This window comes from Elaeis guineensis, chromosome 6, assembly GCF_000442705.2.
Source record: "Elaeis guineensis isolate ETL-2024a chromosome 6, EG11, whole genome shotgun sequence".
Taxonomy (NCBI): domain Eukaryota; kingdom Viridiplantae; phylum Streptophyta; class Magnoliopsida; order Arecales; family Arecaceae; genus Elaeis; species Elaeis guineensis.
The window spans coordinates 110,804,762-110,830,295 of NC_025998.2; the positions used below are offsets into that span (position 1 = coordinate 110,804,762).

Consider the following 25,534-nt stretch of genomic DNA (forward strand, 5'->3'; position numbering starts at 1 on the left):
CTCATCCTGCCATATCACACATCAGCAATATGGAGAATATTGCGGTCCCATATAGCATAAAGAATCTAATATTATATATATGAAAGCAGAAACTGAGAGAAGATCCATTAACTATTTACATTATCCACATAAACAGCACATTATCATCATGAATGTCATTTGAATCAAATTAACCTACAACATGTCATGTATCCAGACTCTTCTACATAATAATTTTTAAAATATTAAATTAAAAATAATATTATTAAAACTCATTTATGTCCCGTGTGTGTACACAAGTAAATTTTTATTTTAAAAGAATCATAATACGAGACTTTAAGAACACCAAATTATGGTTCTCTTAAAATAAAAATCCACTCTTATATATACTTTTATATATATATATATATATATATATATATAGAGAGAGAGAGAGAGAGAGAGAGAGTTAAGAATATGAATGGGTTTTAAAAATTTGAATGCATATTGTTTTATTATTTATAAAAAAAATTTTTAATAAAAAATAATAATGACCTTGAATCCGCGTGCGGGTTAAAAACTGGTCAGAAAAAGAAGAATGTAGACAGCGAACTGCTGGATGGCGTTATAAACTGAGCTCTCCTTTGATGTGGATGGCCAAGTGGGCGTAACGTGCGCTCAACCCACCGACGATGGCATTTTACCGGCTTGCGAGCACGTCGGGCAGTTTAGTCGGTTGCTCTTCTAGTTTCCTCGGTTGCCCGCTGCCGCCCTTCCCCATCTTCTGTACCCCATGTCCTGTCCTCTACCTAAAAGAAACAAAACAGAAGTCTAACCACGCTCATGAGAGCGAATAAGGAAAAGAATGGAAAGGTTAGATCCTATTGCCTCACAGAAAGGGCTCCCAATCCCATGTTTCATTCCCTTCTCTGTCTAATTAATCATGGAAATATTTTTGTTCGTCAGATTGGATCGGCTGTTACTCGAAGGAGATGGCAACCGGTGGAGGTTGGGGTTCTCTTTCTCTTCTTGATTAATTTCTTCTACTCCACTATTTATTATTATTATTATTATTATTATTATTATTATTATTATTATTATTATTATTATTATTATTATTATTATTATTATTATTATTATTATTATTATTTTGGGGATTCTCAGCAATTTTCTCACCTCTCATGTTCTGTAGACTATTATTATTGTTATTATTATTTGGAAGTACGGGGTCATTATGTTTATTAGATTCAAGCACTTCGTAGAATTATGAATTTATGATGCTTGCTGCTGAAATTTCGATGATGATAATGGTGTTCCCTCATTACCATTTCCGTTGATGTTTATGTTCTGTCCAACTTTCCGATGTTATGGGTCTTGGTTCACTGTTCCCGCGATTGAGAGTGGAATATATGCACGATGGTGAAGTGCAGTTTGACATTGATGGCTTTTTATGACCTTGCTGATCTTCAGGGTCATATCTAATAGCTGCTGTTTGTTGACCCTGGTGTTCTCCATCGGAGATGTTACTTTGGGCAATTTACGGGTAGAAATGTTTGGGGAGGGGGGGAGAGGCTACTGAGAATTTGGCACTTTGAAGAAGAACAAGCTGTGTATGGTTCAGCTAATGCCACCTTCTCGTCACATTGCTTATTATATTTTCCAAATCTTGATTTTATTTCTTTTGTCAGTCGTCATTCATCATAGGGGAGATATGGTCGCATTTTCATGGTGAGTCAATAATCACAGTGCGCTTCCTTAATCATTCCTTTCCAATTCCTATACATACATTTTTTTTTTTTGCTTTTTTTGTGGTAACTTCCTTAAAGATCCATCCATTTGAATGTGTCGAGTGCTTACTGTTACATTATTTTTCTTTTGAGAAGTGTTGGATCCTTTGTACTGCCACTGATAGTGGAAACCATTATAGTTTACCAGTGGAATTTGGTACGAGTATGACTATTATGATCCGAGGAGTCTTTGCTTCATCACATAGATAATGGACATTTTGTTTCCATTCAGGTGTTGAGAATATGTATATCATTAATAGTGGTGATAAATTTAAAATGAATTAGGCAAAAGGTCTTTTAAAACCATTATTCATTTGGAGGTCCCAAGACAGATGATGTGCAACTCTCCTATTGCACCTATCACTGACAGCATGTATATGACATGGTAGATGTTATCAATGAGAACAAGAATCTAAAGTTGACAACAAGCTGTGTAGCTTTTTGGTGTGAGGTTTCTGTGCTACTTTAGCTTTTCTTGACCAGTCCAAGCTGTGTTCTTGCAAAAGTATGTAATGCTTATGTAACTGGTATGGAGGAGTTTGTGATGAAAGGGAGTTTAAATATTTAATGAAGATTATCTCTTGACATGTGTGTTGAGGAAAGCACAGAAACTGTCTGCAATTACAAGATTGCTTGGTCGATATCAACTAAATCTTCTTTACATCTGGAACCATATCTGCTTCATATGCGATGAAAGAGAAATTAGAGTCAAATAAGAGGGGGGGGGGGTACTGTGAGTGGAGGACTTGGCATGACAACAATTAGACTAAGTGGAAGTGGCTTTTTGGCTTGTGGAGTGATATAAGTAGTGTTGCTGCTCGATTCGATCGAGGTCAGAGAGAGGGTGACTAAGCCTCATGCAGAGATGCTGATGCTGGAGTGACCTGCAAAACAAGTCAAAACCGGAGGTTTTCGCTCCGACGAGGATCCTCTGACACTCAAATCAGATTCAAAGAACAAAAAGAGCGGCAACGAGTTCTCTGAGAGGGATTGTGTTAGGATTTGACGCCTCGAGATTCAGCCCACATTGAGCCCACAACGAGGTTCGCGGCGAAAAACGGAGTCCAACGAGACCAAGATCACCTGAAACGGAGCTCGGATGGAGGAGATACGAGCTTTTGAAGTCGGCACGAGAATCGAGGTGGCGGAGGACCGCCGGCGACCGGCGGCGGGCGGCAGCGGCGCGGCCGCAGGCGGCGGCGCGCGGGACGCGCGTCCCAGGCCCGCGTGGGACGCGGGACCCAGGCCCGCGCGGGATGCGCGACCCAGGCCCGCGCGGAACGCGCGACCCAGGCCCAGGCCCGCGCGGGACGCGCGACCCAGGCCTGCTGGCCCTTGCCCCGGTCCACCGTGGACCGGGTGGTCCACGGCCCGGCCTGTGGACCGCGTGGGCGTTTCCCACGCGTTTCTCGCGGTCCACGGCACTATTCCGTTGATCGGAGCGCGATCCAATGGCATGGGTGGTTTCCGGTCTTGATCCGACGGTCCAGGGAGTTTTTGGCTTTGTTTAGGATTCCTAATCCCTCTCTAATCAAGGATTAAAGTCAGTTTATGCCTTTAAAAGGCCTGAGACGAACAGAGGTTGGGTGGTTTTCGGTTTTCTCACTGCCGTACGAATCAGAGGAGAGAGAGAGGCGTGAGGCGCTGTGAGAGAGGAGCAGGAGGCTCCTGGACAGCGGTCGCCAGGCTCTTCAGGGGTTCAGGGGGGTCTCCAAGAGAGAGAGAGCTTTTGTAAGGGGAACTTTATGTGAGAGAGAATTGGGTATACAAGGGTTGAGGGTGAGGTCTCCTCTTGTAAAATTTTCTTTTCATAGTGAAGTTTGCATGCCCCGTGGAGGCGAGCCCTTTTGTGGCTGATCCACGTATTTTGATTGTTTTTCCTTTTGTTTTGTTTCTTCTTTCTTCCTGCTGCATCGCGTGGTACTGGAAAGATCTTGGGAGGTGGTGTCTTGGCCAGACATCCACCCAACAGATTGCTTATCTTGATCTTTGGGGTTTTGGTTGTTTATATAGAATGTCGTCGAATAGCTGATTGAACAGCTGTGAGATTGTACGATCCTGAGATTGTAGGGCCGTTGAACATGCCATTACGGATGAGATATTTTAGTCTTTGATCGTTCCCACGAAATCAGGAGAGATGGTTACCTTTGAACCTATCCACTCGGGGTGGACGGCTGTTGCACATGTTAAGAAATGAGTTGATCGAGGTAACAGAGACAGCTCACGTGCTTATGTGTCAGGAAGATCATGGGCAGGCAATAAGTTAGTAGCTCGGCTTTGCATACCTCTGCTCTGCTCTTAGGTCAGCAACCACTATAATAGCTCGGCGGTCTGAGGAATCCTATGATAACATGCTGATCCGAGGTATTCACGGTAGTACCATAACATTATCCCCTACTCCTAAGTCTGAGGATTAAGCGAATGAAGTACCTCAAAAGTTGTACCTTGGATCAGGGGATGCGTGTGCTTACGCTTTCATATGGGCCCTTAGCATTTAAAGGTGATGCTGTTAGCTTGACAAGTAGAAGCATGCGGCGAATGATTGCGATTGATGGGATCACATAACCGGCGGTTTTCTCGAGAATTGAATTTCTTCAGGCGGCGGCTTTTTGTCTTCACCCTTGCCTTCTTTTACATCTGCCCTTCGGGTGTACGGGGAAGACAATCGCAAGATTTTTTCACTCCAAACTTTTACTGCAACTCTTGACGATTCTTGGAGACAAGATGGATCTAGAGTGTTTGAGAAAGCTCGAGCTGGTGCTGGCCAGAAAGAGGCAGGCAAAAGTTTCGTCCATCGGTCCCTCGGTCCTGTCGGGTGGTGATGTGAGGATTTTGGCCGTTGAATCGACTGTTGTGGCCATAAGGGACAAAAATCCTCCCTCAATCAGTGAGCCAACTGTTGCCTTATTAGATGTCATGGTGAAATCTCCATCGGAAGGGGTTCTGACAGAAGAGAGACCAATGAAGAAGGCATGATTGATGGGCTCGGCCGACCACCCTGAGGTGGTCCCGACGGTGGCCAAGCAAGTAAAGGACGTAGGTGGTCGTTCTGAGGAGGCTCCAGTGATGGCGACAAAAATTGGGGAGCCTTCGGAATGGACGCTTTCACTTCAATGCCTCTCCCTGATCGTAACTCAGATGGGGACTTTGCAGCCGGCGCCTTCTGCTCCATCCATAGCAGAGAATCTCAAGTCCGTGGTGGATCTTCTGAGAAATTTTCTTTCTCTTGTTGAGAAGCTGCACATGGGTGAGCAAGGGGCCCAACAACAGATAGCAGGTGCTTTGAGATCTCTTGCTTAGGTAGAGTGTCTTCAGATCTCTGCTCTCAGCCTTCCGCGACTTGCAGCACCTAATAATTGCATGCCAATTTGTACTGATCGGGTATGATTTAGCCAGTTTTATTGGCTCTACCCCTGAAGCCTCAATAGAGCTTACTGCAATGAGAGAGGAGATTGACTCGCCGAGATATCACTTGGGATAGGTAGAGTCGATCAATTCCGAGTTGGTCAAAGAAGCCAACTCTTCGGAAGAGGCTCTCGGAGAAGCTCAAGAAATGGTTAATCATCGGGACGACAAGCTGAGGAGGGCCAAGAAGAAGATTGAGGACCTTGAGCGGCAGAGATCTAGAGCTGAAAAAAGATCGAAGACCTCGAGAGACAAAGATATGAAGCTAAAAGAAATTGCCACCAAACCCATGATGATGTAGAGCGTCTGAGGAGGATGCTCAAAGGGAAAAGAAGCGGAGATTATATTCTCTTTGAAGTTCATTCTTGAAGGAGTTCCAGCGGAAGCTCAGCTAAGAGGGTCAGGACCTCAGAAAGAGCAAGGCGCAGGAAGAGAACTCTGAGGGGTGAAGGTTTTGCTTCCAAAGGGGTCTAAGCATCCCCAGAGTCGTCTGCCGAGCTTCAGGAAGCTTCATCAGAAGCGGAGCACTTGAAGAAGCTGGAGGAGAAAAGAGAGTCAAAGTCTTCTCTGGCACCGGCTCATAGATCAGGAGCTTCTGATTACAAATGCCAAAAGAAGGGAAAGCTGACCGGCAAAAAAAGGAGCTGAGATCATAAACCAGGTTTGCAAGATGGCGTTCTCCATGTGCTTCGAAAGGTGCAAGATAATGACTCAGGCACATCTTCCTGTTAACAGTATTGAGCTCCTACGAGTCAATTTCTTAGATGAAAGCTTGAAGGCCGTGACGGTGGATAGCGTAGAGAGATTTGCAAAAGCGTCTTGTTATTCTGTTGAAGCAAATAAAATCGATGTTGCCGTCCCAACTGAAGATGCTACTAATGTCGAGGAAGGCTATTCCGAAGCGCGTCCTGGTGTTCCAAGGCAGTGACGTGTATTTCTTTTCTTTTTTCTTTTTTTCTTGTAATCTAAACTTTATAATCATTTTGATGTGAATGAATAAAGTTCATTTTGTTGCTACTTGCTAGTGCTCGTAGTGTTTGAATGGATTAATGCAAATTACATTCTAGCTGAATTAGCCAAATTTTGATCTGTATTAACTAATAACTTAGCTATAATCATAAAATATGATCTGAGCTATAATTCAGCAAATAAATGATCTGAGCAACATTCTGAGCAGAGTAATGCTCGAGCCATAATCTGAGCTGTAGTTTGAGCAATATAATTCGTACCTATTGTACAGGCGTTAAAAGAGTTGGAATTCAAATTGCCTCTATGGGGCAGGTACCGTCACACATTTTCGCACGTCCCTTCAAAAGTGGTGCAGAGTATGATTCGCCTGTCGCTGGCATTAACTACCATATCGATGGCAGAAGTTATATCCCATCAAGGGCTGCCACACGTCGAACGTCCACTCCCAGTCCATCGATTCATGTCTAGAACAATCAATGCTCTGGAAGAGAGCATCGTTTGGTGATGATTTGAACTCTGGGGCTATTTAAAACCTCAGACGAGACTGGGCATAGGCTTTTAGGGTTCACCCTTATCTTTTTTCATCGCAAGTCTTCCTCATCTTTCGGCTGTCACTTTCAAACTTCTGACAAGAAAGATGGCCTTCGGAGACTGATTTTGCTCCACTGAGATTTCAATTCGAGCTGATGGAAAGGGATGTGATATTGCTTCACGAACAGTTTCAAATCTCTCCAGAGTTCCAGATGAAAATCCCAGGGCTGAATGATCGAGTTTGCCACCCTCCCTCAGACCGGATGAGTCTCTACGAGGAATGTTTTCGGGCTGGGCTGAGGCTTCCTCTCCACCCCTTCTTCATGGCCTTTCTTCAATACCTTGAGATGTCGCCCTATTCTATAGTCTCGAACTCTTGGCGACACATCAGTGGATTCACCGCAGTGTGTGTTGTGTTGCACTTTTCCTCTCCCTTTTCAGCCTCAAGAGGCATCTAGATTCATACGGGTGGTGGTATGTGTCGATGCGAAGGAAAAAGAACGTCTGCCCATTGATACAGGATGCTCCTACCGCTGTCCACGATTGGAAGGAGCGGTTCTTCTTCGTCTCCCAGATGTCTGGTGAGGACTGGAGGTTCGTCACCAGAGGTGAACCCCAAGAGGCTGTGCTAAAGGAGCCTCTTTTGAATTAGAGCCAAAGGGAGGAGGCGAGAGCCTTACATAACTTCAAAATTCTGAGGCTAAAAGAGCTTCTATCGGTGCAGACACTGTTCAACGCCGGCATCAGCCAGGCAGCCCGTCAAGATATGCATGGGTTACTTGTCTTAAGGCTGTGTGTCCTTCAATTTTTGCTTTACTCCTACGCTAACCATTTGGTTGCCTTGGCAGCAGAAATAGTTGCGGAGACGGGCCTGGATAAGATGAAAAAATTGGAGAAGAAGGCCCGCAAAAAGAGGGTAGCTGAGCTTACGGGTGGTCGGATCACTTGTATCAGGATTATGCACCCCTCCGTGCTGCCAGCTCCTGGGTCCGAAGACCCTGAGCCTCCTCGTACTGACGACTTCAGAACCGTGCGGATCCATCCTGGCTCGACTTCACTGGCTTCTAATGGGAATTGAAGAAGCCAAACCAGTCGAATGATAGAGGAGGCAATTCTGAGCCTATCGACCTTGGAGGAGGCAATTTCAAGCTCGCCAGCTCCTCCTGTCATCGTATTCTCCTCGGAAGACGAGCCGACCAATAAGGCTGGGATTTTTAGGGCCACGCCAGCTACACTGAAGCTCGAGGCTTTGACCTTAGAGGACTATCAGCTGGTGCATGAGCTATTCACCAGAATTCTCCTCCCATCTGATGCAACCAAGCTGCTGGTCGAACCGCACAGGGAGGTGCGGAGAAAGGCCGTGGAGAGCTTCATCCGGGTGAGTTCGAGTTTCTATAGTTTTGTTTACTTTAAACATTCACTTATCATGTGCACTCAAAATAGATTTCTTTTGATAGCTCACCCATTATCTAAATGGGTATATGGAGAGCTGCCGCGACCTTTTGACTGAGGCGAGGAAGCACCAAGCCGATGCCAAGATGCTCAAGGGCACCAGGGACAAAGCTGTGAGGGAGGCTAGAGAGGCCTCCATGAGGACCGACACTGCTGAAAGGAGAGCCGAAGATGTTGAAGCGGCATTAAGAGGAGCTATCGAGGAGAATTCCCGACTGCTGGAAAAAAATTAAGGAGCTTGAAGTTCAGCTAGAGGCGGCAGATAAGAAGGCAGCATAGGCTGCTTCCAGGGCCGTTGCGGACTTCCAGACGTCAGTGGAATACGAGGATGAGAAGATCGAGTTTTTTGCTAATGCCTATGTCGGTGGGAAGCAGCTGGTCCGAGACAGGATTGCTGCTAAGTATCTAGAGCAAAATTTAGATTTTTTGGATGAGCTTTGGGAACCCACTGTAGCCAATGTACCTGCGACGGACAAACCAGCTCCAGGCGCCACCTCTTGGGCTTTTACCTTTCTCCCCTTTTTTTTTTTGCTTTGTATCCAGACTCTTCAAGGTCTCTGTAAAAACTCTTATTGTAAATATTTTACAAAGAATGAATGAATAGAATTTGTTCTTCTTCTTACTTCTCACCTTTCATTTGTGATCGCACACTCTTGTTCAGCATACAGGCGGATTTAGGATACTAGGCTTTGTAGTGAACTTGGAGAAAGTAGGAGTGTTCCGAGCAAAGGAACATCAATGGTAGCCAGGTCAGTTTTGAATTAAGATCGATCAAAGATTACTGAGACCTAGGCCGATCGAAGGCAATTGTTTGCGCTTGCCGATTTGAGGCAATTGTTGGGGCGGCGTCTTCACCTCGCCTCTTTTAATGTGGATAGTCACGGGGAACGATGCCTGTTGACTCTTCCGATAGGATAACATCTGAGAAAGAATGTAAGACTTATAGGAGTACGCCACGCCTGTAGGAAAATGCCATGTAGCCATGCCTGGATTCACGAGGTGTCGCTTGGATTTGTTTCTGGCAGTTGGAAAACACACCATTTACCGCCTAATAGACAGCTGTATTCCTTCAAGCCGTTGATTGGCGATTAATGCGGGCGCTGACGTTTATAAATAGGGGCTGAAAGCTAGTTAAACCCTACCTTTCATCTTTTTCTCCTTGTAAAAACTTTCTTTTTTTTTCTTTCCTTGGTCGCGATGACACCACCTTTGCATCCACCCTTGTCTGCGATCAAGGCTAGGGTAAAGGAGCGGAGGCTCTAATGAGAGCGGCTCGGGAGAGGGCAAGAACCAAACGCACTGATCCGTCTTCCTCTTATAGGGTGCCTTCCAGTTCTCGGGTCTCGCTGCCTTCTGAGAGTAGACGTACCCCTCAATTTGGGCCGATTCCACTTGGTGTCCGAATGCACTATGCCGAGGAGTCCCGGGCCTCTGTGAAGTTCGAGCAGGCTGTCGACATCGCTGCTGGTGGCTTTATCCTCGGCTTTATCTGGAGCTCCAATTCCTCCGGTCCGAAAATAGCGACGATGAGGCAGGGGACTTCTCATCGGATGGGGACTGAACATCCTCATCTTCATCTTGTTTTGCTTTTCCCTTTTTTTTTTTTTTGATAAGGTGGTGCTTTACACACCGTCTGTTTCTTATAAATATTCAGATGAATGAAAAGAGGTTCTCTTCCATAGCACTTTTATTTTCTTTGTTCATGCCTGCATATTTTCGCTTAGCATGTGGAGGTCGACTCCGACCTAAGGCATTTAGAATTACTTCAATTTAACTCAATTCCAACCTTAGAAATTTAGATGACTCCATTCCAATTTAAGAGAAATAAAATAACCTCAAATGAACCTTGATGGAAATGGTTTCGGTCAAAAGGGACTTTGGTTCTGAATAGAAGAACCTCAACAGTGGCTAGGTCAATCTTAGACCATTTTGAGTCATGGCTCATCAAAAGCAATTATTCGGGGGGCATCTTTGCTTTGCTCGATGACGTGAGAGGCATCTTTGCCCTGCTCGCTGATGCAAATGGCATTTTTGCCTTGTTGATGCGAGTGGTATTTTTGCTTTGCTCGTAATGCGAGAGGCAGCGTGTGCTCTGCTCATCTTGTAAGCAGCAGCTTGTGCTCTGCTCGTAACGTGAGAGGCAGCGTGTGCTCTGCTCATCTTGTGAGCGGCAGCTTGTGCTTTACTCGTAACGTGAGAGGCAGCATGTGCTCAGCTCATCTTGTTAGCGGCGGTGTGTGCACTTCTCGTAACGTGAGAGACAGTATGTGCTCAGCTCATCTTGTGAGCAGCAGCATGTATACTTCTCGGAATGCGATAGATAGCGTGTGCTCTGCTCATCTTATGAGCGATAACGTGTACACTTCTCGTAATGCGAGAGGCAGCATGTGCTCTACTCATCTTATGAGTGGTAGCTTGTGCTTTGCTCGTAACACGAGAGGCAGCATGTGCCCAACTCATCTTGTGAGCGGTAGTATGTGCACTTCTCATAATGGGAGAGACAGCATGTGCTCAGCTCATCTTATGAGAGGCAGCATGTGCTTAGCTCATCTTGTCAGCGATAGCGTGTGCACTTCTCATCCTTATATCATAGGTTGAGGGTTCTTATCGGTTAGCCCTCCGGAGGTCCCTTAGGGTCTCCCTTCGCTTCTCATGTGACTCAGGTTCTAATGGGGTCTTGTAAGTTAGCCCCACCTCTAAGTCGTCGAGGTATTGGTCAGCTTTTCAGATCACTATCATGTGCAAACAAGAATTGACGAATCTGAAACTTCATGCATGCAATAAAATGTTACAACATCCTTATTGATAATACACACGGAGGTTGGGCGAATTCCATGGCCTAGGAAGCAGAGTGCCATCAAGCTGCTTCAGCCGATAGGTCCCAGGGTGCACTACTTCATCCACCTAATAAGGATCTTCCCAATTAAGTGATAACTTCCCCTGCTCAGTGGGCCGTAATACCTCAGCTCACTGCAATACTAGGTCGCCAACTTGGAACTCCTTGGTTTTGACTCGAGCATTATAATACTTGGCCACTCTGTGGCGATAGGCGGCCATCCTCATAACGGCGCGCTCCCTACTTTCTTCGATCAAGTCGAGGTTATTCCGGAGCCATACTGAGTTGGTGTCTTCATCATATTCCTCCACTTTAAGGGATGGGAGCCCAAACTCCACAGGAATGACTGTCTCAATTCCAAATGCAAGATTAAAAGGAGTCTTGCCGGTTGGGAGTCTCTGAGTGGTTCGGTAAGCCCATAATACATGATGGAGCTCATCTACCTAGAACCCTTTGGTCTGCTTTATCCTGACCTTCAAGCCCTGCAGAAGAGTTTTATTGGTTATCTCCACCTCTCCGTTTGCCTATGGGTGACCCACCGAGATGAAGCGGTGCTTTATTCTATGTTCTCTGCAAAAATCACAGAGTCTAGTACCACTGAACTATCTATAATTAGCCCTCTGGAAAGATCATAGCAGCAGATGATTGACTTCCAAACAAAGTCTTTTACTCTTGCCTCGGTGATACGAGCAAGAGGCTCGACCTCGATCCATTTTGTGAAGTAGTCGATGGCCATCAAGAGGAACTTGCGTTGATCCGATGCGAGAGGAAAAGGCCAAGAATATCTATATCCCACTAAGCAAATGGCCATGGGGCACTGATTGGAGTCAGAAGTGCAGCCGGCTGGTGCTAGATGTTGGAGTTCCTCTGGCAGCGATCGCATTTCCTGACAAAGGCACCTGCATCTTGCTGCATTATGGGCCACTGGTATCCCTATCGAAGGATCTTGTAGGATAGGGATCTACCTCCCAAGTGACTTCCGTAGATTCCTTCGTGGACCTTCCGCAATGCATAATCAGCCTCGGATGGACATAAGCACTTTAGCAGAGGCAGAGAAAATGACTGCTTGTAGAGCTTGTCATCGTACAAGACATAGTGAGCGGCTTGCTTCCTTATTTTTCGAGCCTCCCTGTGATCAGGCGGTAGCTTTCCTGATCACAGATACTTTAGCAAAAAGTCGATCCAATAGGGTTCTTCATCAACTTACTGGACGACAAGAGGCTCCTCGAGGCTTGAGGTTTTCAATACCTCGAAGTAGGTTCCTTTTTCCAGGTCAGTCGGCAGCAAGGTTGCTTGATAGTGCATCTGCCCTAGCATTTTCTGTTTTAGGGACCTGTCAAATGTCAGCTCAGAAAGGTTGAGATTAAATCTTTTACCTTCTGGAGATACTTTTTTATACTCCTCTCAAGCCTCGTATTCGCCCTTTATATGCCCCAGCATCAGCTGGGAGTCGCTGAAGACCTTCAAATGCTGGGCTCCAGCTTCTATCGCCACCTTGAGACCGATAAGCAGAGCTTCATATTCTGCCTCATTGTTGGTGACTGGGAATTCAAAGCACAGTGCATATCCTGCAACATCGCCTTTAGGACCGGTCAAGATCAGCCCGACCTCAGCTCCAGAAGCATTCGATGAGCCATCGACGTGCAGCATCCATAACTCCTCAGGATTAGATCCTACTTCTGTCTCCTCTTTGAGTTTTCACCAGCTTCTGAGTACTCGTCAGCTTTTGAGCCTTCTCCGTCTTGTGAGCTCTGCTCGTTCGGGATGGTACATTTCAGGATGAAGTCTGCTAGCAATTGGACTTTAATGGAAGGTCTCGGACGATAGTGCACGTCTAACTCGGCAAGTTCAAGAGCCTACTTTGCAATTCATCCCAAGGTATCCGGACGATAGAGAACGGCTTTGATCGGCTGGTCAGTGAGCAGCACAACAGTATGGGCCTGAAAATAAGACCTAAGCTTCCTTACCGTGACAATTAGTGCAAAAATCAATTTTTTCAGCTTTGAATATCTGATCTCAGCATCATGAAGGACTTTGCTTATGTAATATATCGGCTTTTGAATCTGTCCTTCTCGAATTAGAACTGTGCTTATCGCCACTGGAGAGATAGCTAGGTATAGCAGCAGCTCCTCACCAGATTGAGGCTTTGTGAGCAGTGATTGAGAACTAAGATATTGCTTTAAATCCTCAAATGTCTTTTGGCATTCAATAGTTTATTGAAAGTCTTTTGGCTGTCTGAGGGTTTAAAAAAATGGGAGACATCTCTCGACCGATCTGGAGATGAAGCGGTTGAATGAAGCGATCCTGCCAGTGAGATGCTGCACCTCCCCAACTGTTCTCGGTGGAGTCATCTCAAGAATTGTCCTGATCTTCTCGGGATTCGCCTCGATGCCTCTTTGTGAGATCATGAATCTCAAAAACTTTCCAACGGTAACTCCAAAGGCACACTTCACTGGATTCAGCCTCATCTGGAATCGACAGAGGGTGCTAAACGTCTCTTGGAGGTCTGCAATGTGGTCTGGGACTGCACGGCTCTTGACCAGCATATCATCTACGTATGTCTCCATATTACGGTTGAGTTGATCTTTAAAGATCTTGTCCATCAGTCGTTGATAGGTAGCTTCTGTATTTTTCAAACCAAAATGCATCATCCTATAATAATAAAGCCCACGATCAGTAATAAAGACTGTTTTCTCCTCGTCTTCAGACGTCATTCGGATCTGATTATAGCTGAAAAAGATATCTATGAAGTTGAGGAGCTCATGTCTAGAAGTAGCATCCACTATCTGGCCTATCCAAGGTAACCAATAGCTATCCTTGGGGCAGGTCTTGTTTAGGTTGACGAAGTCGATGCACATGCGCCACTTCCCATTCATCTTTTTGATCAGGACAACATTCGTTAGCCAATCCAGGTACATTGCTTCTCTAATGAAGCCAGCTTTGAGTAGTTTGTCCCCTTCCTCGGATATGACCTTCTGGCGCTCTGGGACAAAGCTTCGCTTCTTTTGCTTAATCGGACGGTAGGTTGGATCCACCTTTAGGTGATGCGACATCACCTCAGAATCAATGTTGGGCATGTCTGCAACCGATCAGGCAAAGAGATCTGCATTTCCTGTAAAAGAGCAGTTAGCCGATCCTTTGTTACCTCATCTAGGTGTGAGCCGATCTTTACCATTTATTGAGGATTCTCTTTCCTCAGTGGAATCTCTAGGAGGTCCTTGGATGGTTGGGCTCGTTCTTTGGATAAATCATCTCGAGCATTCAACCTAATAGGAAGTTCAGGTTGGACCTCTGCCTGGGATGGCTGGTCTTATGCTTGAAGTTTGGTAGCAAAACACTATCGAACCATGATCTGGTTGCTCCTGATTTGCCTTACTCCATTCGGGGTTGGAAACTTCACCATAAGTGGTAGCTCGACACCACGGCCTTTAGAGTTCATAAGCTTGGAAGGTCAAGGATTGCATTATAAACTGAAGGGAGATTGACCATCAGAAAGTTGACTTGGATCGTCATCTGTTTTGGTGCAGTACCCATTGTGATGGGCTGCCTAATCATTCCCTCCAGGATTACGGAACTCCTGGAGAAACCCTGAATCGGGGTATCAAATCTATTTAGTTGATTTGGTGTAAAGCCCATTTGGGCAAAGACAGAGAAATACAAAATATCAATCGAGCTTCCATTATCAATGAATACACGATGCACATTAAAGTCAGCGATATTCACTGTTACAACCACCGCATCATTATGTAGGGTAGTACACCCTCTGCATCCCGCTCAATGAAAGTGATGACGTCTTCGTGCTCATCTTTGAACTTCGGCCTCTTTGCCTTCGAAACTCCGTCGGTCCGGATGACCGCCCAGTTATCATATGGATTTCACCTTGGATGGGTCGGTCTTCTACTACCGCTGGTCCCCCTGCTTCCTGTCTCACCGGTTGCACTGGTGTTAGCTGTGGCTGAGGCAAAGGGAATGACTGCTGAGGTAGAGGAGGTGGCTGCTGAGCTCTCAGAGGAGATCGTCATGGAGGCGCTCTTCCCCGAACGAAATGGTTCAGTCTCCCCTGCCTGATGAGCCTCTCCATCTCATCACAGAGCTACAGGCAGTCTTCAGTGTCATGACCATGATTATGATGGTAGAAACAATATTTATTTGGGTCGCGGCGGTTCTCTGGCTTCGTCTGCATTTTCGGAGACTCAGGTAGCTCGGCTTGTACCTTCATTAGCACCTCCCCCTGAAAATATTCAAAGACGTATAGTTAGTGTAACGCTTGGGGGGTGAGGGTTGTCGATCCCTTCTCTGAGGACTTCGAGATCGACGATTTCAGGAGCCTCCATTCTTTCACCTCTGGAATGGGGATCGGGAACGCTAGCGAGTTCTTCCCTCTCGCCTTGGAGAGCGTTTTCTATTTTGTCCTGTCACAACAGAACTGGCAGGGGTTTCCTCTGCAAAAGCCTCCTCCGTGCGAGCGTACTTTTCCGCACGGACAAGCATATTCGGAAAGTTTTGGAGATAAGCTTTAGTCAACGATTTTTTCAAATCGTTCTTCAGTAGGCCGTCCATCATCACGCCATCGCGATCGACTGATCCAGATCACAGACTTTCAGGATCGCCACATTGAAACGGTTGATGTAGGTGCGGATCAACTCGTCCTCTTTTTGTTTGATGGTGTGGAGGTAGTCGGATCGCTTCTACTGTCGTTGGCTGTTGACGAAGTGGCCGACGAAGGACCGGCACAGCTCCTCAAAGAAGTGGATAGAAGTCAGCTTCAGACTTGAGTACCATTGTCGAGCCACCCCTTTGAGAGTAGGAGAGAATGCTCGGCAAAGGATGACATCAGATGCTCTTTGGAGGAGCATTGCCGCCTTGAAGGTCTCCAGATGATCGACGGGGTTGGTGGTCCCATCGTAGACCTCGAGCTGGGGTATCTTAAAGTACCGAGGGAGTGGCTCCTGCACTATCCTCGGAGTGAAGGATGGCTCACTGTTGAATCCCTCGTAAGGGTACGCTGAGGAATTATTATTGAGAGCATTCTCAATCTTCTTATTTATCCTCTCATCAAGTGTCTGGAACCATCTTTTGATGGCAAGATCTTGGACGGTGTAAGCCTCGGAATGCTGAGGAGAATGACGATCAGGGGTTGAATCATGCCCTGATTGCGGGCTAGGAGATCACTGCCTGGCTGACTACTGGGCCTTGGGACGGCTCTGGTGAGTCTGTGTCATCTTTGAGCTTTGAAGAGGCACAAGCGGCTCTAGCTGTGAAGGAATCGGAGTCAGATTCAACGGGGACACCACCACAGGAAGCGCCGATGGTGCCGTTGATAGGGCCACCGGTTGCATCGCTAAAGGAGGTGCAGGGCAGCCTGAGCAGGCTGCGGTGTTGCTTGAGGAGGTGCAAGAACAGTCTGGACCGATTGAATAGCGATCGTCAGATTCTGAACCTGCTGGAAGAGCAGGTTGAACTGATCCGTCGTGACCAACGCTGGCTGGGTTGGCGGAGGAGTCTCCATCGCCGATTGCTGTGCCTGATTGTTGAGCTGATTCTCTGTCCAGCGAGAGGCTGTAGTGTTGGAGAGTCGGGATGATGCTCGCTTGGGTGGCATGATGAAGATAGGCCCTTCCTTTATTTGTTGTTGCTCAATTCGGTTGAGGTCAGAGAGAGGGCGACTGAGCCCCGTGCAGGGATGCTGACACTGGAGTAACCTGCAAAACAAGTCAAAATTGGAGGTTTTCGCTCCGACGAGGACTTCCGACGCTTAAGTCAGATTTAGAGAATAAAGAGAGCGGCAACGAGTTTTCTGAGTGGGATTGCTTACCTTGGTCCTCGAGGCTTTGGTTGTTTATACACAATGTCGTTGAACAGTTGGTCGAACAGTTGTGAGATCGTGCGATCCCGAGATTGCAGGGTCGTTGAACATGCCATTACGGGCTAGATATTTTAGCCTTTGATCATTCCCGTGAAATCAGGAGAGACGGTTACCTCTGAACCTATCCACTCGGGGTGGACAGCTGTTGTACACATTAAGAAATGAGTCGGTCGAGGTAACGGGGACAGCTCACGTGCTCACGTGCCAGGAAGACCACGCGGCAGGCAATAAGTTAGTAGCTCAGCTCTGCATACCTCTGCCTTGCTTTTAGGTCGGCAGCCACTGCAATAGTTCGGCGGTCTGAGGAATCTTGTGATAACATACTGATCCAAGGTATTCACGGTACCACTATAACAAGTAGCATTTCTGTATATGATGAAGACAGAGAATCCCTACTTTCTTTTACTGTATTGTTATAGGCTATAAAGATTTTGTCGGCCATAAGTGTAGGGTTTTAGGGTGAGCATGCACAGTGAAAACATAATGGATTTCAAAATTTTAATAAAAAAATCCTAAATATTAAACCCTTAAACAAGCATTTCCTTGATGATTAACAATCATATATAACATAAATTCAAGATTAAATTTAAGTTATAGAAGAATACCTGCAGCGCTAAATCTAAATTTCGGCAGAACCTCCATCAGGCGCCCAAGTGTTCGCCCTCCAACGGTGATCCACACAGGGCTATGATCAGGACACCAACTCTTTGAGATGATTCTTCCTCTAAAATTCTCACTCTGAGAATTTTCTTGAACACCAGGACCTCAAGACGCTTTTCCTCTTCTCTTAGCCTTCCTATCCCTATCTTCTCTTCTTGTCTTCCTTAATTCTCTTCCTAGACTCTTGTCCTAAAATCGAACTTGTCCTTTCTATTTTTGGACTTGTCCTAACAAGAGAAGGAAGAGACTAATTGAACAATAGGGAGAGGATGTTAGAAAGAAAGGAGGAATTGGAAATCTGAATGAATCCAATCCCCCGGCGCACCCCCTTTAAATACTTAGCAATGGGTTGCCTTCGGGAATTTTTCGCGCCCCTTCCACACGCCATCTCGCATCCATCAGAAAATCTCACGCCTTCTGATGAATTCTCATGCCTATCTGAAAGTTTTTGACACATGACAATCATCGGAAAAAAATCCAAGAGACGCTTCATGCAGAAGGACTCTTCGGAACATTTTTCTCGATGATTCTCCGATGAGTCGCACAGCTTCCCATGGCATAATTTTTTTTCACCACCCATCAACATAATTTTGTCCATCCAATAGCCAAAAATCAAGATGCTAACATGAGAATGTCGTGGAAAAAACTTCAGATTAAGAAGTGGCATGACAAATGGGTTAGAGTCCTTCACAAGTTGGACTCTTGGTCAGGCGCATGGATCAGGCTGACAGGATTTCCAACTTCAACGAATTTTCACGATTAAACCAGAAGGAATTTTAACTTCAAAAAAATTCCTCACGCTCAAAATAAAGTTAGGAATCATCCAAAAATTTATTTCATCATGGAACATAGGATAAGCTCGAGGATGAGGCGTCCCATCTCATGGGATGCGAAAACTATTTCTGCACACAAAAACTGCACCCACGCACAAGAAAAATTCTTAACTCGTGGAAACTTGGTTTCCTGGGTCCAAATTTTCGGTACATGCAGCCAAGGGCTGAACCAACTCAAATCCAAAATTGATTTGAATTAATTTGGCTTTAATTAGCCCAATCTGGAATCAATTTTAAACCCGATTCGAAACAAGGAGCTAGTTTTTTGCAACATGTGCTAGCATGTCAATTTTGCAAATATGATCTAATCCAATTAGACCCCTGATCAATACCCTTTGTGTGTGACCCATTGGGTTCCATATCTAGCCAGCAATAGGTTTGAGTTCAAGTCGATTTGATTTGATTAGAATTTAATCTAACCGATCTAGATCCAATCGAGCTAATCCGATTTCAGCAATTAGAACTCTTTCTAATTGGTGATTGAATTAAACTCTTTAATTCGATCAAACCCATAAGACAAGATTGACGTCTAGCAACGTATCATGTCTACCTGGAAGATATGAAATTTTTGATGGAAATATCAAAAATACCCTTCAGTGGAAAGTTACCGTGCAATTTGATCCTGCGATCTCCCTGCACCCCGAATATGACTCTGGATATGGAATGATGTCAAATCCAATATCATACTCACGTTATATCATCATATGAAAGCATATATCATTCACCACTTCAATAAGCACATGGACTGGTCTTCCTGCATTGAAGATGATTTGGGTTGTGATTACTTTTCCCCATGATGAAATAAGAAGTATCATGCTCTATAAAAGCATATTTCATTTCTTTCATTACTAAGAGGCATAACTTGATTGGTGTGGTGCTTATGAATATGTAGATCACCAACTTTACGCATGATTTTGATGATGAGTAAGCTTGACAAGTTTATGAATTCCTTGTTTCTGCATGTAAAACAGGACCACATGATCATTGGACTTTTTTTTATGGGCTATACTTTTGGATGAAATAAACAGAAATCGAACCATGTTGTGGGTTGAATTCTAGGCTTGAATTAGTGAAGTAAGATAATAATATAGAGACATCATAAATATTATCATTTTACATTTTGAGTTTGTGAAGGAACTTAAGCAGAATAAGTGTGTGATGTGGAGAATCTCATTTTTATGCTTGTGCAAGAGATATATAGGTGAGAGATAGAAACCTGGTTGAGGAGCTTAACATGATGTGTTCCCTGATGCTTTAAAGGTGGGGCTGGAGAGGGAAGGATGAGTTGATCTGGATGCAAGATATTGAGGTTGTTTGTTGTATTAAGGGGATAAGGACAGTGTGCTTCTTTGTGAGATGGATGAATGATTTTTGAGGATGGATACTTGTATATCTGATTTCTTTTTTCTTTTTGAAGATGAGTTATATAAGTTAATTCAAATTCCAGAATGTTTTAATGAGAGAAGATATTCTCTCTCTCTCTCTCTCCCCCCTTCTTCCTGCTGGATAGGAGGATGGTCTATGTGGTTTGGATTTGTTAGACTCAAAATATTGACTATTTTCAGAAATTTGAGTTTGGGATTGACTTTGAGAAGAAAGAAATGAATAAAGATATTTGAGTCCAAAATAAATTGTGCTCGTTGATCTATTTTCCTTTTAGTTTATCCATATGCTTTGCATGTTATGAGGTTTTATGATGTACCATTATTGAAGAGGGTGAACCATGGTGTGATGGTAAGGTTGCCCCATTGTGACCTAGAGATCATAGGTTTGAAATACGGAAACAACCTCTCCGCTGCGTACATCTAACCCTCCCTAGACCCTGCCATGGTGGGAGCCTCCTGCACTACACTACTCTTTTTACGATGTATTATTGTGTTACAGAGAATGAAATCAAACATTACTAATAAAGGATATTTAAGCACACATCAAATTTTCAAGGAGCTAATCAAATGGTCCAATACTTGTTTTGAAACATGACTTGACCTCTTTACTAGTTGTCACATTGCCAAATATTTTGTTGTTCCATTACCGCATTTTTGGATTCGGTATAATTTTATCTTAACTTTGAAAAACTTGATACAGTGAATTGAATGTGGCATGTGATAGATAGGATGACATGCGGGTGAAAGCTGCATAGCTGATGTATTCTATTTTCATAATGAAACTTCAGTTTTGATTAATTGATCTTTTTTGTCCATGTTTATTCTTTTCTATAGTAAATAATTAAAGTTTGTTCCTCTCTTCTTTGGTAGTCAAATTGTTTAATGAAATATATGTGATGGTTAATAGGACAGGGTTATTGGGGGAATAGCAAGTTGGTCAGAGGGACATGGCTCCAAGTTTTAACGTGTAGGCAAGTAATGCTCCAATGTCTAGTATTGTCAACCTACAGAAGGTGCGATATAAGGTTCATTTTGATCTGAGTGGATGTTAGAACCTGATGTTATTGTTTTTGTTGGTAGAAATTAGGATGATGAGAAGAGTGTTGACTCTTCTAGATTTCGCTGACTTAAGGCTGATTATAGATTTCTAATTGAATACCTTGGATCTTTGTTTAAAAAAATGACATGATTGGGGTTCTCTGTTGAAAATAGAAAATGAAGGTTTAAAAAGATGAAATATTTGGCTCGTCTTTCAGGGAAGGAGTTTCTCTAGTAACAAGTATTCCCTCCAACTGTCTGGTTCATCACTTCAGATCACTGTTTCAGAAAATAATCTTGAGAATATTATATGATCTATCGACAGTATTTTGATCTTATTTCACTACGACCAGGCTTCCTGAGTAAAAGACAGCAGATGTAAGTTTTTAGGATATTGAGAAGCTAAATGCTTCCTTTTAGGGAAATAGTTGTGCCATAGAGGTTAGGCCAGAGCAATTGATGGTTCGTGGTACTGTGTGACTGGTTAAGTTATTTTCACGAAGGAGGGATAGAGGGTTAATTCTTCCTTTGACACTTTTTTATTATGGGAATACATCACAGATGAAATGAAGGATTTAGAATAGTGACAGGTTCAATGCTGGCCAAGAGAAGCATTAGGTTTTGGGAGGTCCTTTAGATTTGGGCATTGAGCTTTCTCAAGTTTTTCTCTCTTTATTGATTTTGCCTCCAATGTCAATCCCATGATTAGATAGGTCAGTGGGGTTTTCTCTAATGTCCTCCATCTTGAAAGAATTAAAACTATTATGAAGATTGGGGTGTGACTATTTGCATCTCACCCTTGAAGACAAAAAAGTTAATGAAAAAATTTCTAATCTGAAAGGTTAAGATTCTTTTTCTTTAGGACAATATTTTTGGCATAAGGCTTAGAACTCTATCACTCTTGATATATTAGAATTTGGGTGCAACTGTGTTAGGCAAGATAATTATTGCCAATGTTTTTTGGAAAAATATTGGAGACCAAGTTTTGGGACAAGATGAGAATGACTTCTTGTATGTAGTCCTTTTTTTGATTTTTAACATTATATACTTGGTTTTGCTTTCTTTTTGACTTCATTGTTATAGATTAGCTTCTTTCTTGGGACCAACATCTGTTACTAAGAAGGATAAGGATGGGAATACTTTTTCGCGTGCATTTGCTATGAAGTTTGGATGTTATTAGATCTTCAAGAACACTTGTAACAACTCTGAGGCCATTGCTGCATGCATTGCATGCATTTTTATATGGGGCAGGATATTTGTTAGAGTTGCTTTTAGTGATTTTTGAGGCAATATTGGTGTTTGTTCTTCGAGGATTGCTGTGTGATGTAGGTATGACATAGAACATGTGGTTTCACTAATATTTGTTTCAATGGAGCCATATAATCTTCATATGACCGGGGGATTTAGATATATTTTGGGTGTCTATATACGTTATATATGAACATAATATTGATGAAATAACAGTATTGATTGAGGAAGCTGTCATGTAAAATATTTATACTTTAGGGTGACAGCCTAAAAGAAGAGCAATCACCTTTTTAAAATAGAGACTGAAATCCTACTTTCATACAAAGATACAAGGTAAAATCCTAAAAAACTGTTGAAAAGGCGCAAAAGAGAAACCACAAACCTTTTTTGAAAGGAAAACACATTGTCAATCATTGTTCCCTGGGAAACTGGTTAGATGTTGTCCTGACCTGATCAGGAACCTGAATGATTTACATTGTTTCTTCCAGCCTGAAGAACCAGTGCATCAAATGTAAGAATTCTTTTTTTTTTTTGTTTTTTGAGGGGGGGGGGGGGGGGGGGGGTGGAACCTAGCTGTACACCAGAAAAAACTAAAATCAAGAAATTTATTCAGGATAGCTCTGTTTGTCATGGTAACACCCTTCCGGTCTTTCTAAAACATTTTCTTTTTGCTGCAGAGGCAGTCCTCTGGTTTTTGATATGTTTTCATGATTGTCCTGATTTATGATTTGACTTAGTATTGACAATCTTAAAAGTGACACACAGGTCCTCCAGGTCTATATGTGAGCATTGGTCATCTCATACTATCATCTGTGGCATAATTATGCAGATACTTCATAGTTTAGCCTCCTCAATGCCCATCTACATCTCTGTGGATCCTTTTTCACAATTTTTGTTGATATATATCACACACATATAGAAAGATGACAACTAGCTAATCGTTGTCTTCTAGCATCATTTTGATTTTTGAAACCTATTTTATTGTCTTTCCTGTTTCTGGTTTGCTTCATACATCCAACGACTAGTCCACTATAACACTTGGTTCCTTGATTAAACCTAAAATCATCAAGAATCAAAACATGCAACATCTATCAATCTAGAAGTCTGAAGCTATGTTGTTGAACCCAACATCAATTGTTCTATCACCAAGACTATCCCTGCTCACAATGATTAAAAAAAAATGGTAGGTATCTACTTTTACATCTACAGTTTTATTAGTGCTTCACAGATTCAAATTATTCTTAATCATACTTCACGGCCAGTTAAATATATCTGCAGCTTGAGTATCAGTATGTTCAGTAGCCTCAGCTAGTTTTTGCTGAAACTACCTAGTTCGTCTCTTGTTTTGCTGGTTTTAACTGAAACTAATAATTTTCGGCTGGAATTGATTTTTACAAGGCTAAAAGCATTGCTTATTATTAATTTTTAATTATCCTTCTGGTTGAGCTTTCCTATAGCTGATATGTTTATTCCCTTGGAGGCATTTCTGTGGGATAATCTTGCATTTTACGAGTATTGAGTAGATTTGTGAGAATGTAAGGCATGGATTTGCAACAAATATGATTGAAGCTCCATCTTTTTCAAACATTTTGTTATTAATGTTTTCAATTGTTGCAATTTAAGGAAAATTGTTCAGACCTTATCTGCATTTGTCACCAGACAGCGCAAATTTGCAAGTTATATTATATTCTGTAAATTGTAAATAGAACTTCTGCTGTTTTGACATGAATGCATTGAATTGTTTTATAAAATCCTTATGAACTAACCTAAAATGTTTTCAAATTTGCATAGCTAGCTTATTTTATAATTTTCAAGAGATTGATGTATTTGTTAGTTTTGAATGGATATATATGTGTATACATCTTCAGCAGTTTTTATATGCTTTCGGACCACATAAACTACAGATATGGCATACAAGGTTTGCGGACAGTTCAATATACTACAAAGTAGTATGTAACTCTGACTTGTTTTAATTTTTGTTTATTTTTATGAACTTTTTCGTTTTCCCTGCAAAAACTATGGAATCTGTATGTAAACTGCCAAGACCATCTAAACTGAATATATCCATCAGAACTGAATTTGAATTTGAGTATTCAAATTTGTGTGTGGTTAGTTGGGCTAGTAGTTTGACTTATTGATTGTTGGTCAGTTGCAAGTAGAGGCACATGAAATTGACCTGGAATGGTTCCAATGTGATTCATATATGGAACTGGATTACTTGTTTATTATGTGTTTGTGACCTGGAATCAACTCTCCATTATGGCTATATGGGTTTAGGAAGTTTCATTTATCATGGGTGCTGCACAATTTGACCAGATCTGACTTTAAGAAAAACCATTCTGTTCTAGTTCTATGAAATATGGACTTGATTGAATTTAATTTAAAATTGACTGGATTTGACATGAAGTTGATGAGTAAATGGGTCCATGATGAATTCAAGGCAATTTAATTCTATACCTGGCCTAGTTGCATGCACACCTAACCCTGGCAATATGTTTTCCAAACTTGGGCTTTGAGTATCAAGAAAAGTAAAGGTTGGGTGTAATCATATTTTTGATTTTGTAGTTAGGTCTTATTAGGATTTACAGCATGAACAAGTTATTGGCATTTGGGTAATTTGAATAGTAATACCATCTTTTTAAATAAAATACTTTCACAGCAAGTGGGATACTTTTTAAACCATAAAATTTGTAAGTGACAACAAATACATTTTGTCCTCTCCAATCTAGTGAATGACTTATTATCTGAGTGTCCATTAATCTACTTCCAGGAGTCATTTATACTTTTTGACCATGATATGTCATCACTTGAGAAGCCACACCTTTGGATGGGAGTTTGAACCTATGACAAGGTCTAAAGTTTCCGCTGAAACAAATGGTTGAGAGAAAGGAAAAGGTTGGCCCAGGGGGAACAATTGATGCCCAGGTGCAGGGGGTGTTGTTAGCATATGTTGGTACATTTAAAATGCCGTGCATCTTACTCCTATGTGTTAATTTGCCACATCATATATTAATCTGTGTTGTTGGCTCAGGGTGTAGGGCACTAAAGAAATGCATGCAAACAAGTTGACTTATAGCAGAAATGAGAATGTTAAGACTGACAGAATCCAAGGGATCATCAGAGTACTTGCTTGGGAATTTTAGGATCTTTGTTCATGATGTGTTCCCATGAAGATGCATGCATGTTGGTTTAAGATAATGATACCTTCCCATATCAGCGATATTGGAGACTTTGGAGTTCGTTATGCCTTTTTGGGGGAGATTGAGGTTGTGAACTCTCATGACCCTCTGAGCTTTGAATCTCCGTCAACTGCGGGTCAAAGGGATGCTCGGCTGGAAGAACTTGTCTTACAAGCCTCTCTCTCTCTCTCTCTCTCTCTCTCTCTCTCTCTCTATTGGAGATGGAAAACCCTAGGCCTTCAATGCCTCTCTTTGGTATGGCATGTGATGAGATTTCCACCAAACCCTAGGGAATCTCCCTTTTTATGGAGCAATGGAGGTGCCAAGGCTTTCCCTGGATGCCTCAACTGGGGTGCCCCTAGAGTCCTCATAGGACTGCAAATGATA

The 25,534-nt window shown here is 43.1% G+C and overlaps 1 long non-coding RNA gene across 1 annotated transcript; it reads left to right on the forward strand.

The window, feature by feature from the left end:
- The first annotated feature begins 564 nt into the window (after positions 1 to 564).
- On the forward strand, positions 565 to 25,534 carry LOC140858582 (uncharacterized). The gene is made up of 3 exons (XR_012142153.1): positions 565 to 831; positions 925 to 966; positions 23,837 to 25,534. It is a non-coding gene; the product is annotated as an uncharacterized lncRNA (long non-coding RNA).